Genomic DNA, 10392 nt, shown 5'->3' on the forward strand with positions numbered 1-10392 from the left:
GAGTCAGATGCTACCAGCAGAAGGCTGATTTTTCTTTTTTGTGGTTTGTGTTCTGTAGTTTCCGCATTAGAGTGTTCTTGCTCTTTTAAGGCTTCTGAAAGCATGCTCCACACCTCGTCCCTCTCAGATTTTGGAAGGCACTTCAGATTCTTAAACCTTGGGTCGAGTGCTGTAACTATCTTTAGAAATTTCAAATTGGTACCTTCTTTGCATTTTGTCAAATCTACATTGAAAGTGTTCTTAAAACGACCAACATGTGCTGGGTCATCACTGGAGACTGCTATAACATGAAATATATGGCAGAATGCAGGTTAAACAGAGCAGGATACATACAATTCTTCCCCAAGGAGTTCAGTCACAAATTTAATTAATGCAGGGGTTCTCAAATGGTGGGGCAGGACCCAAAAATGGGTCGAGACCCCATTTTAATGGGCTCGCCAGGGCTAGTGTTAGACTTGCTGTGGTACAGAGCCAAAGTTGAAGCCTGAGCCCCACCACTTGGGGCTGAAACCAAAGCCTGAGAGCTTCAGCCCTCGGCTGTGGGGCTTAAGCTTTGGCTTCACCCCTGGGTGATGGGACTCAGGTTACAGGCCCCCTGCCTGGAACTGAAGCCCTTGGGCTTCGGTTCCAACCACCCCCACTGCACAGGGAGGTGGGGCTTGAGCTTTGGCCCCCCTGTCTGAGGTGGTGGGGTTCAGGTGGGCTCAGGCTTTGGTCCCCCCACCTGGGGTTGGGTAAAAATTTTTGTTATCAGAAGGGTGTCACGGTGCAATGAAGTTTGAGAACCGCTGAATTAATGCATTATTTTTTAATGAGTGTCATCAGCATGGAAGCATGTCTTCTGGAATGGTGGCCAAAGCACAAAGGGGCATACCAAAGTTTAGCATATCCGGCATGTAAATACCTTGCAATGCCAGCTACAAAAGTGCCATGCGAATGCCTGCTCTCACTTGCTGGTGACATTGTAAATAAGAAGCGGGCAGCATTATCTCCCGTAAATGTAAACAAACTTGTTTGTCTTAGCAATTGGCTGAACAAGAAGTAGGACTGAGTGGACTTGTAGGCTCTAGAGTTCTATCTATCCTTGTGGATAGTTCTCTGAAAACATCCACTCAATGTGCAGCGGCAGTCAAAAAATGAAACAGAATGCTGGGAATAATTAAGAAAGGGATAGATAATAGGACAGAAAATATCAAGTTGCCTCTATATAAATCCATGGTATGCCCACATCTTGAATACTGTGTGCAGATGTGGTCACCCCATCTCAAAAAAGATATATAGGAATTGGAAAAGGTTCAGAAAAGAGCAACAAAAATTATTAGGGGTTTGGAATGGTTTCCATATGAGGAGAGATTAATAAGACTTGGACTTTTCAGCTTGGAAAAGAGACAGCTAAGGGGAAATATGATTGAGGTCTCTAAAATCATGACTGGTGCAGAGAAAGTAGATAAGGAAATATTGTTTACTACTTCTCATAACACAAGAACTAGGGGTCACCAAATTAAATTAATAGGCAGCAGGTTTAAAACAAATGAAAGGAAGTATTTCTTCACACAATGCACAGTCGACCTGTGGAACTCCTTGCCAGAGGATGTTGTGAAGGCCAAGACCATAACAGCGTTCAAAAAAGAATTAGATAAATTCATCAAGGATAGGTCCATCAATGGCTATTAGCCAGGATGGGCAGGACTGGTGTCCCTAGCCTCTGTTTGCCAGAAGATGGGAATGGGCGACAGGGGATAGATCACTTGATGATACCTGTACTGTTCATTCCCTCTGGGGCACCTGGCACTGGCCACTGTCAGAAGACAGGATACTGGGCTAGATGGACCTTTGGTCTGACCCAGTAGGGCTGTTCTTATATTTACATTGTTTTGTTTTTGAGTGCAGTAATGTAACAAAAAAAAAATCTACATTCGTAAATTGCACTTTCTCGATAAAGAAGATTGCACTGCTGTACTTGCATGAGGTAAGCTGAAATATACTATTTTTTTTTTATCATTTTCACAGTGCCAATATTTGGAATCACAAATAATAATATAACATGAGCAATTTGCACTTTGTATTCTGTGTTGTAATTGAAATTGATATATTTGAAAAAATAGTAAAACATTCAAAATATTTAATAAATTTCAATTGGTATTCTATTGTTTAGCAGTGAGATTAAAACTGTGATTAATCGTGATTAATTAATCGTGATTTTTTTAATCACGGTTAATTTTTTTGAGTTAATCGCGTGAGTTAACTGCGATTAATCAACAGCCCTAGTTTTTTCCATTGATGTAGGTAATCCATCTCTCTGACAGGTGGTAGCCAGGTCTACACTGGAGGTTAAGTCGATCTAACTACACTGCTTAGGGTACAAAATTTTTCACAGTCCTGAGCGATGTAGCCAGGTTGACCTAAGTTTTAGGTGCAGACCAGGCCTTGGCATATACAATTTGAAGAATTTAACAAAAGGTTCAAAGGTACTATTATCTTATGAATACTAAAATGTACTGCAATAATCTTGAACTTTTTAGGAAAACAAATTATAGAATAGTTTTAGGCATGAAGCAATCCAGTTTTACAGAATTTCATCAGGGTTCTGCAGAAATCACACCAAAACCCTCCATAATTTAGTATAAAGTGATTTCTATACAGTTTTAAGTCATACTATAGAACAAATATATCCCTTCTATAGAAGTCTACAGTTTGGCTCAAAAATTCTACAGAAAGATTATCATTCTCTAGGCAATTTTACAGGACTTTTCCATAAGTGCTTCTGTAAACTGTATTTTCTCCCTGCCCCATGGCTGTATGATTTCCATTTACACAAGTCTGGCCAGTTTCAAAATATATATGCCAAATTTTCTTAAGCATTGAGTGGATCTCTATGGCTTCCTGTTTAATACTGGAAGGTGTTAATGGCTGCTATCAGTCATAGACCTGGTTAAAGTCTATGGGTGTATTAAGCACCCTTGATTCAGGTTAAATAGAAGGAGCAATTAAATGCCCTTTTGTGTAGCAATATCTGAAAAAACAGAAGCTACTTCCCAAGGCACTGACTAGCATGGGTAGGCCTGAACAGAAGCTAAAGCCATGTTGGCTGAGGGGTTTCCCTGGAAACTGAATGCAAATGCAAGGTCTGGGGGATCGATTAGTTGCAGCTATGTTTGTGAGAGGAAGAAAACCCAAACAAAACCCGCTAACAGCATGGCCCTGATTGGGAGCAGAGACAAGATCTTTGGGGCACAAGACTCACCAGAAAGACAGGTTTAGAAATTGTGAACCAGGAAACTTCCTGCTGAGCTCAGGAAAGTAGGACTTTGTGTACATTTTGTGTAAATAAACAGGACTGCACCAAAGACATACCTAACTTGTATCATCATTTTCTCCTAATGGAAATAACTCGGTAAAGCCTAAAATATTGGCTAACTACTTGAGCCAAAAATTATCGAATCTTAAAATCTCATAGAACTAAAGCCATAAATTGTGAGAGTTATAGATTCAACTCAATGTTAGCATAAAACTGATATACTTTCTCATAGACAGTCCATTGTACTCCACCACTAACCAGTGATATCCCCAAGTCAAAACTTGCTGGGAAATGAGTGTGGAAATGGATAGTTAGTAACCTTAGGGGAACAAATATGGAAGTCTAAAAGCATGGGGAGGAAAATGTAGGTTAATTTGTTTTTAAAGGAAATGCAATACAGTGGGGCATGTAGATAGAGTTGACAAGTGTCTGGTCAAAAAGGGACCCCAGTGCCTCCAGTCAGCACGGACGACTGGGCTGTCAGCAGTGTTGCAGAGCTAAGGCAGGCTAGTTCCCAACTGTCCTGGCACCGAGCTGCGCCCTGGAAGCTGCAAGCAGGTCCGGCTCCTAGGTGGGGGGGCCATGGGGCTCTGTGCACTGCCCCAGCCCCGGCTCCACACTCCCACTGGCCAGGAACCGCAGCCAATGGAAGGTGGAGGGGGCGGCAGTGCCTGCGGGCAAGAGCGACGCGTGGACTCCGTGGAGCCTCCTAGCCCCATGCCTAGGAGCTGGACCTGCAGCCCGCAGCCCCCTCCCACATTCCGAATCCCTTGGCCCCATCCCCCAGCCTGGAGCCCCCTCCTGTCATCCCAAGCCCCACCCCAGAGCCCGCACTCCCAGCTGGAGCCTTGAACCCCTCCTGCACCCCAACTCCCTGCCCCAGCCCGTAGCGCCCTCCCACACCCTGAACCCCTCATTTCTGGCCCCACCCCAGAGCCCGCACCCCCAGTTAGAGCCCTCACCCCCTCCCAAACCCCAATCCCCTGCCCCAGCCCAGTGAAAGTGAGTGAGGGTGGGGGACAGCGAGCCACTGAGGGAGGGGGAGTGTAGTGAGTGAGGGGTGGGACAGGGTTGGAGCCTCAGGGAAGGGGCGGGGCTATGGTGTTCGGTTTTATGTGATTAGAAATTTGGCAACCCTTGAACCCCACATGCAGAAGGGAACTGCAGTGGTAAGTCATTCTTAAAAAAAAAGGTTTCCATTCATCTTTCAAATATAATCTATGCCATTTAATCTTCTTCAATAGGTACTACTGTATCACTGAACAGCAGGCTGCAGTGAGGGGTGAAGGGGGAGGATGGGGACACCTACTCACTGTTATGACACTATTGATCTTGAGAACACATAACAGCTGGATACAACAGTTTTGGACTATGCAGTTTATCCATCATTTACTCCTCAGTCTAATCTCCAACCATATTGCCATTACCCAGGTCCCATCAAGCTGCACTAAATGAATCTTTCCACAGAAGCCTATGGGGCATGACTTGCTCCTTCTTGCCTGCACCACGGACATCTCTACCCCGATGGGCTTTTTGAAGACATCCTCAGTGTTCCCATAAACAAAAATTTCTCTTTGCATCTGTACCCACTAGACATGTTGGACAGACAGAACACAGGAAACTGCTAACTGCAAAATCAGCTGTGTTTCTAGTCACCCCCTCCATGGCCACCTTCTTTTCATCCTCTTGCCTTTCTACCTTTACCACAGACTGCCTCCTGATTGAATTCAGACAGATATTTGGAACCATTATCAAATGCAACAGACCACAATGAACAATATGCTCTTGGCTTGAAAAAAACAAATCTCAAGTCACTGTGTCCTCATTGTTTCTCAATTACAGCACTGCAAAGTAGATTAAAACACTCCTGTCTCTGCAGCAATTGCCTTTAATGCAATCAGGTTGTAGAGATACATTTTTAAAGGTCAAACAGCTAATTTCAAACAGAAGAGGGAAAGAAAAAACAAAACAAAACAGCTAAGCCACCTGCAGGAGAGGTGGACTTATTCTGAAGCGCTGGCACAAAATCCCTCTGACTAATGTATACAAATTAAGGGCTAGATTGTGCCCTGCTCAGCACAGGCATGCAAGACGGGATCCCACGAAAGAGCAGGCAACACTGCAGCTGGGGAGTGGAGCCACAGCTTCTTATTTTTGCCACTGCCGGTGCTAGGTATCAAGCAGGGACAAGGTGAATTGGGGGGAGGGATAGCTCAGTGGTCTGAGCATTGGCCTGCTAAACGCAGGGTTGTGAGTTCAATCCCTGAGGGGGCCATTTAGGGATCTGGGGCAAAAATTGGGGATTGGTCCTGCTTTGAGCATGGGGTTGGACTAGATGACCTCCTGAGGTCCCTTCCAACCCTGATATTCTATGATTCTATGAATTTGGAGCCGTGGCTCTACCCCTCTTCTGCCCAGCCAGCACACCAGGAGAGAGAACACAGCATACCCATGTCAAGGGCAGAGCTATTACTGTGCTTTGCTTCCTGAGAGCCCTGGGAGGAAGTTTGGCTCCTGCTGCTGTGCAGCCCTAGGCACTTTATCCAGTGCTCCTCCACCCCAAAGTACCCATGCATGCTTCAAAAACTCTTTATAGTCCAGAGGAGCAAAGCTGTGCGTGTGTGTTTATACTTCTCTGCACTGTGTATCTCTGTCTGTCTCTATATCAGAACTCATGTTTATTTACCCCCAATACGAATCTCAGTTATAGTACCAAATTATTCTGAGGGGGTAACAACAAAGATGCTGCTTTCAGTCCAACATGGATTTCTTTCAAAGCCGTTTTCAACGTGCTTTAAGCAGCAGAAGCTGTAGAACTGTAAAACACAAGGCTGGCTGCCAAGCCCAAGCTCTGCTGCAGCTGAGCAGGCAGCCATTCAACACAAACAAACATAATTGAAGATGAAAACCAAGAAAGGGACGAGGGGCTAGACAGAAGAAGAAGCTGATGCCAAGACTTAAAAAAAAGACAAGAGGTTTTTCCAGGGGAAAGGGTGGTTCTCTCTTTTTTTTTTTTTAAATCCTCCTAAATATGCTTCTACCAGTGAGTCTAGGAATTTGCATGGCCAGCAACAGATTTTGAATGCGATTGTAATCTAAATAAACTATTGTAACAAGTTAGAAACTGGTTAAAAGACTTCAGAGACGAAGAGGCCAGTTTTCAGCATATCTATAGGTACCCAAAGGATCAGTACCAGAACGAGAATTGCTTAATATATTTATTAATACATTTTTTAAAAATTGACATTAAAAGAACACTTAGGTTGCAAAGTTAAACACTCAAAAGCTAGGAAATGCCATTTTACATTTGCAACCTTACTTCTATCCCCTAGTACAGTGGTTTCCAAACTGCGGGTCGCCGAACGTAAGGCACTGGGTTGCGGCGGCTCTGGTCAGCACTGCTGACTGGATCATTAAGAGTCCCGTTGGCGGTGCTGCCCGGCTAGGGCAGGCTCGTCCCTACCTGTTCCAACGCCGTGCTGTGCCCTGGAAGCAGACAGCAGCAGGTTCTGCTCCTAGGCGGGGGGCATGGGGCTCCGCGTGCCGGGAACCAGCCAATGGGAGCTGGGGAGGCGGTGCCTGCGGGTGAGAGCTGCATGGAGCTGCTTGCCCACCTCTGCTTAGGAGTTGGACCTGCTGCTGGCCGCATCCGGGGCGCAGCGCGGTCCGCAGCGCCAGGACAAGCAGGAAGCCTGCCTCTGCACCCCAGCTGCGCCGCTGACCAGGACCCGCCCGAGGTAAATTCGCACCCCAACCCTACTCCCCAATTCCATGCTCCAGCCCTGAGCTCCCCCAAACCCAGAGCCTCTTCCTGCACCCCAAACCCCTCATCCCTGGCCCCACCCCAAGCTCTGACCCCCTCCCGCATCCCAACCCCCTGCCCCAGCCCTGAGCCCCCTCCCACACCCTGACCCCTCATTCCTGGCCCAACCCCGCAGCCCTCACCCCTACACCCCAACCCTCTTCCCCAGCCCTGAGCCCCTCCCAGACCCCAAACCCCCCGATCTCCAGCTCCGTTGGGTCATGGTCATCAACAATTTTCTTCCACTGGGTTGCCAGAAAAAAAGTTTGAAAACCACTGCCCTAGTCATCTCAAGAGGGGCAGGGGTCCTGTAATTTCCTGGGGCTCATGTAATTTAAAACTATCACAATGCATGTGCCCAAGGGGCAGAATTAAGATTGCAGGAGCAGATTTTTGCATATAATTTCCATATTATTTATTTGCTTGTTTTACAGAAAAAGGTAAAAAACTAATTTGGTTATGTACAACTGTAATGACCTCTGCTCACAGGATTTGAATCCTAATGCTTCAGCACATGCCTCTAGTGCCTGGAATATATGACCTAACTGGTAGCAGAAGAAAGTTATCATCACAAAGATGGGGGTGCTAGGGCCATGTGCTGAGTCCAGGGGATGGGTTGGGAGAGCACAGCCTGGCTTTCTCTCCCCAAAGCCTCTACTACATCCGCTATGGCAGCTCCTAAGTGTGTTCCACTGAAATGTCATTGTTGTGTGCTGGTGCTGTGGCATTGGACTGACCTTAGAATGCTCATGTTCAGTTATTGTTCTGGATGCTCCCAAAATTTTCTCGAGGAATGCAAGTGAAAAGGAAAATGGAAATTTAACAGTTTATATCATCTCAGCAAAATCTGAATGGAAAAATCAGGGGACAGACAATAAAGGTACTTCTCTAACCTAAAGGCTTTCCCGTGCTGAACTTCAAAGGCCTGCTGCAAATGGTAAAGGTGTGAGATCTTCTCAAAAAGGTCACTAGAATTTATAAGGGAAAATGTTATACAATCTAAAGACAGGGATTGCTACCAGTTCCACTTGTGATTTGGAATATGGAGTAAACAGTGAGGTGGCAAAATTTGCAGATGAAAAGTATGCAGGAAAAAGTGGCCTGGACATTATGAACAGCACAATGAAAAAAAATCTGGTAAATATGGAAGTGGTCCAAAAAAACCCAGCAAACCAACCCCAAACAACATGTTAGGATGTTCTCTAAGAATAAGATAGAAAATAACACTGAAAATATTTTAATGCCTGTATAAAAATCAATGGTATGTCCTCACCCTGAATACATAGTTTTGTTCAGGTCACCACATCTAAAACAGAAAACAAGGGGTCCAGAGAAGGGCAACAAAAGTATTAGTCATGAAAAGACTTTCTGCATGAGGAGAGATTGATGAGATTAGGTTTATTTGGTTTAGAAAGGAGATAAATAAGGAGGGGGCATGACAGAGTTATATAAATAATGAATAGTACAGAGAAAATAAGTTGAGAGCTCACACTCTCATAACACAAAGCGAAATGCAATGAAATGGAAAGAACCAATAAAAAGGAAATACATTTTTACACAACAGATGAATAACCAGTGGGACTCATTGCCACAAAATATCGCCAAAAACTTAAGAGAATTCAAACATGATTAGATATGGATAATAAGAACATCCACATAGTTACATTAGATTTAAAAAAGTATGCATGGAATAAACCCTTGTGATTCAGGACATAAACCAGTCACTAATTGATGGGGATTAAGAAGAAATTCTCCGACAGGTAGATTATTTCATAATTGTCCATTATGGAGTTTCTTGTACCTTCCTCTGACGCATCAAGTATTAACCAGTGTTGGATACATGACACTGGAATAGATGGACCACTGAACTGACTAGTATAGCAATTCCTATGTTTCTGTTATAGCTTTTCAGCCAGCACTTATGCCTAAGGATGACAAATATCAGGGTTTATTACGCTATTACTATTATTACTATTATGCTGAAAGTAATGTGTTGGGTTTTCTAAGCAACTTAGATTACACCAAAAAAATTTAAATGTTTACAGCCACTGTGACAAACTCACTGTCATTTCACTTCCAATCTTCCTAATGCTTAAACTATCGCAAATTCCTTGTTCTCTTTGGGTGTTTATTTTTTGTTCTCCCATTTCATCTTTTAATACATATAAATATTTTAATCTTGTTATTTTTTGAGCATCCAGGAAAAATACTGCAGGCAATAACAAAAACAAGAACAGTGCATGTTTTTCATGTCCTAGTGCTACTATGTATGGTCAAGCTTACGGAGCGCACTGCATTACAAATCTGCAAATCTACTCTTTTTGAGAGCAAGATTTTCTGAAGACAGCAGAGTTTGAAAGGAGGGCATTAGAGTTTCTGAAGAGAAAAATGCTGCCAGCCATACCAATGCCGAAAGCAGACAGTGACTTGCAAATAACACTCCAAGTAACACCAGGCACGAAATCTGTTAGTCATACAAAAAGAGAGCTTACAAAAACTTAGTGTAAAGGCAATAAACATGCAAGTCTAGTTTGGCAGGACCAAAGCCTACAATGATGCTTCACCCCTTCCAAAATATTGTATTCTTGCAGTATACTGCTGGATATAAAATCATAATAAACACTAGATGAATTGCCATATCTTAGGGTAAATCTAGAAAGCCTAATGTGCCATTTCATATTCCGTACTTGATCAGGCAATCTGCGTGGTGAAGCAGTATGTCTTAAGTGCAAAAAATGATAATGAATCTGCCTTTCATTTCTGTGAGGCCACAGAAATTTGAACTCTTAGGCTTTCATACTTTAGAAATTACTTTCACAAGGCATAAAAAGAATGGAATTGGTGGCTAAGTAAAGGGCAGATATAACAAACATACTACAGTACCCACATTTCTTTTGTAGTTCCTCATTATGTGTAAAACCTAACGGCTGAGACCTCTAGAAGCTACTGTAATACAATTATTAATAAGTACTACTACTTTATACTATTGAACAAATAGCAGTGCGCCCCTTTTGACCAACAAGTGTATTTTTATATGTAACCCCCAAGGAGATGACATAGATTCCTGGGACTCTGCCTGCTGGCAGCTCAGGGAGAGGCTCACTGTCCCTGGTAGGGAGGGGGAGCCAAGGCAGACTCAGAGTCTGCCCAGCAACCGATAGGGAGTGAGAGGCCCATCCAGGGAGAAGCCATTTGTAGTCAGTCTGGAGCCAGCGAGGGAAAGGGCAGGACTGGCTGTGTAGGGAGCTGGTGAGTCCCAGGCCTGCATGCAGCGTTCCCCCTGAGAACTGGC

General features: G+C 44.1%; 1 protein-coding gene across 4 annotated transcripts in view; it reads right to left on the minus strand.

Moving 5' to 3' along the window:
• The window catches only part of FARS2 (phenylalanyl-tRNA synthetase 2, mitochondrial), a 371424-nt gene that overhangs the window by 75338 nt on the left and 285694 nt on the right, over positions 1 to 10392 (minus strand). The gene's annotated exons all lie outside the window — the stretch shown is intronic.

This window comes from Chelonia mydas, chromosome 2, assembly GCF_015237465.2.
Source record: "Chelonia mydas isolate rCheMyd1 chromosome 2, rCheMyd1.pri.v2, whole genome shotgun sequence".
Taxonomy (NCBI): Eukaryota; Metazoa; Chordata; order Testudines; family Cheloniidae; genus Chelonia; species Chelonia mydas.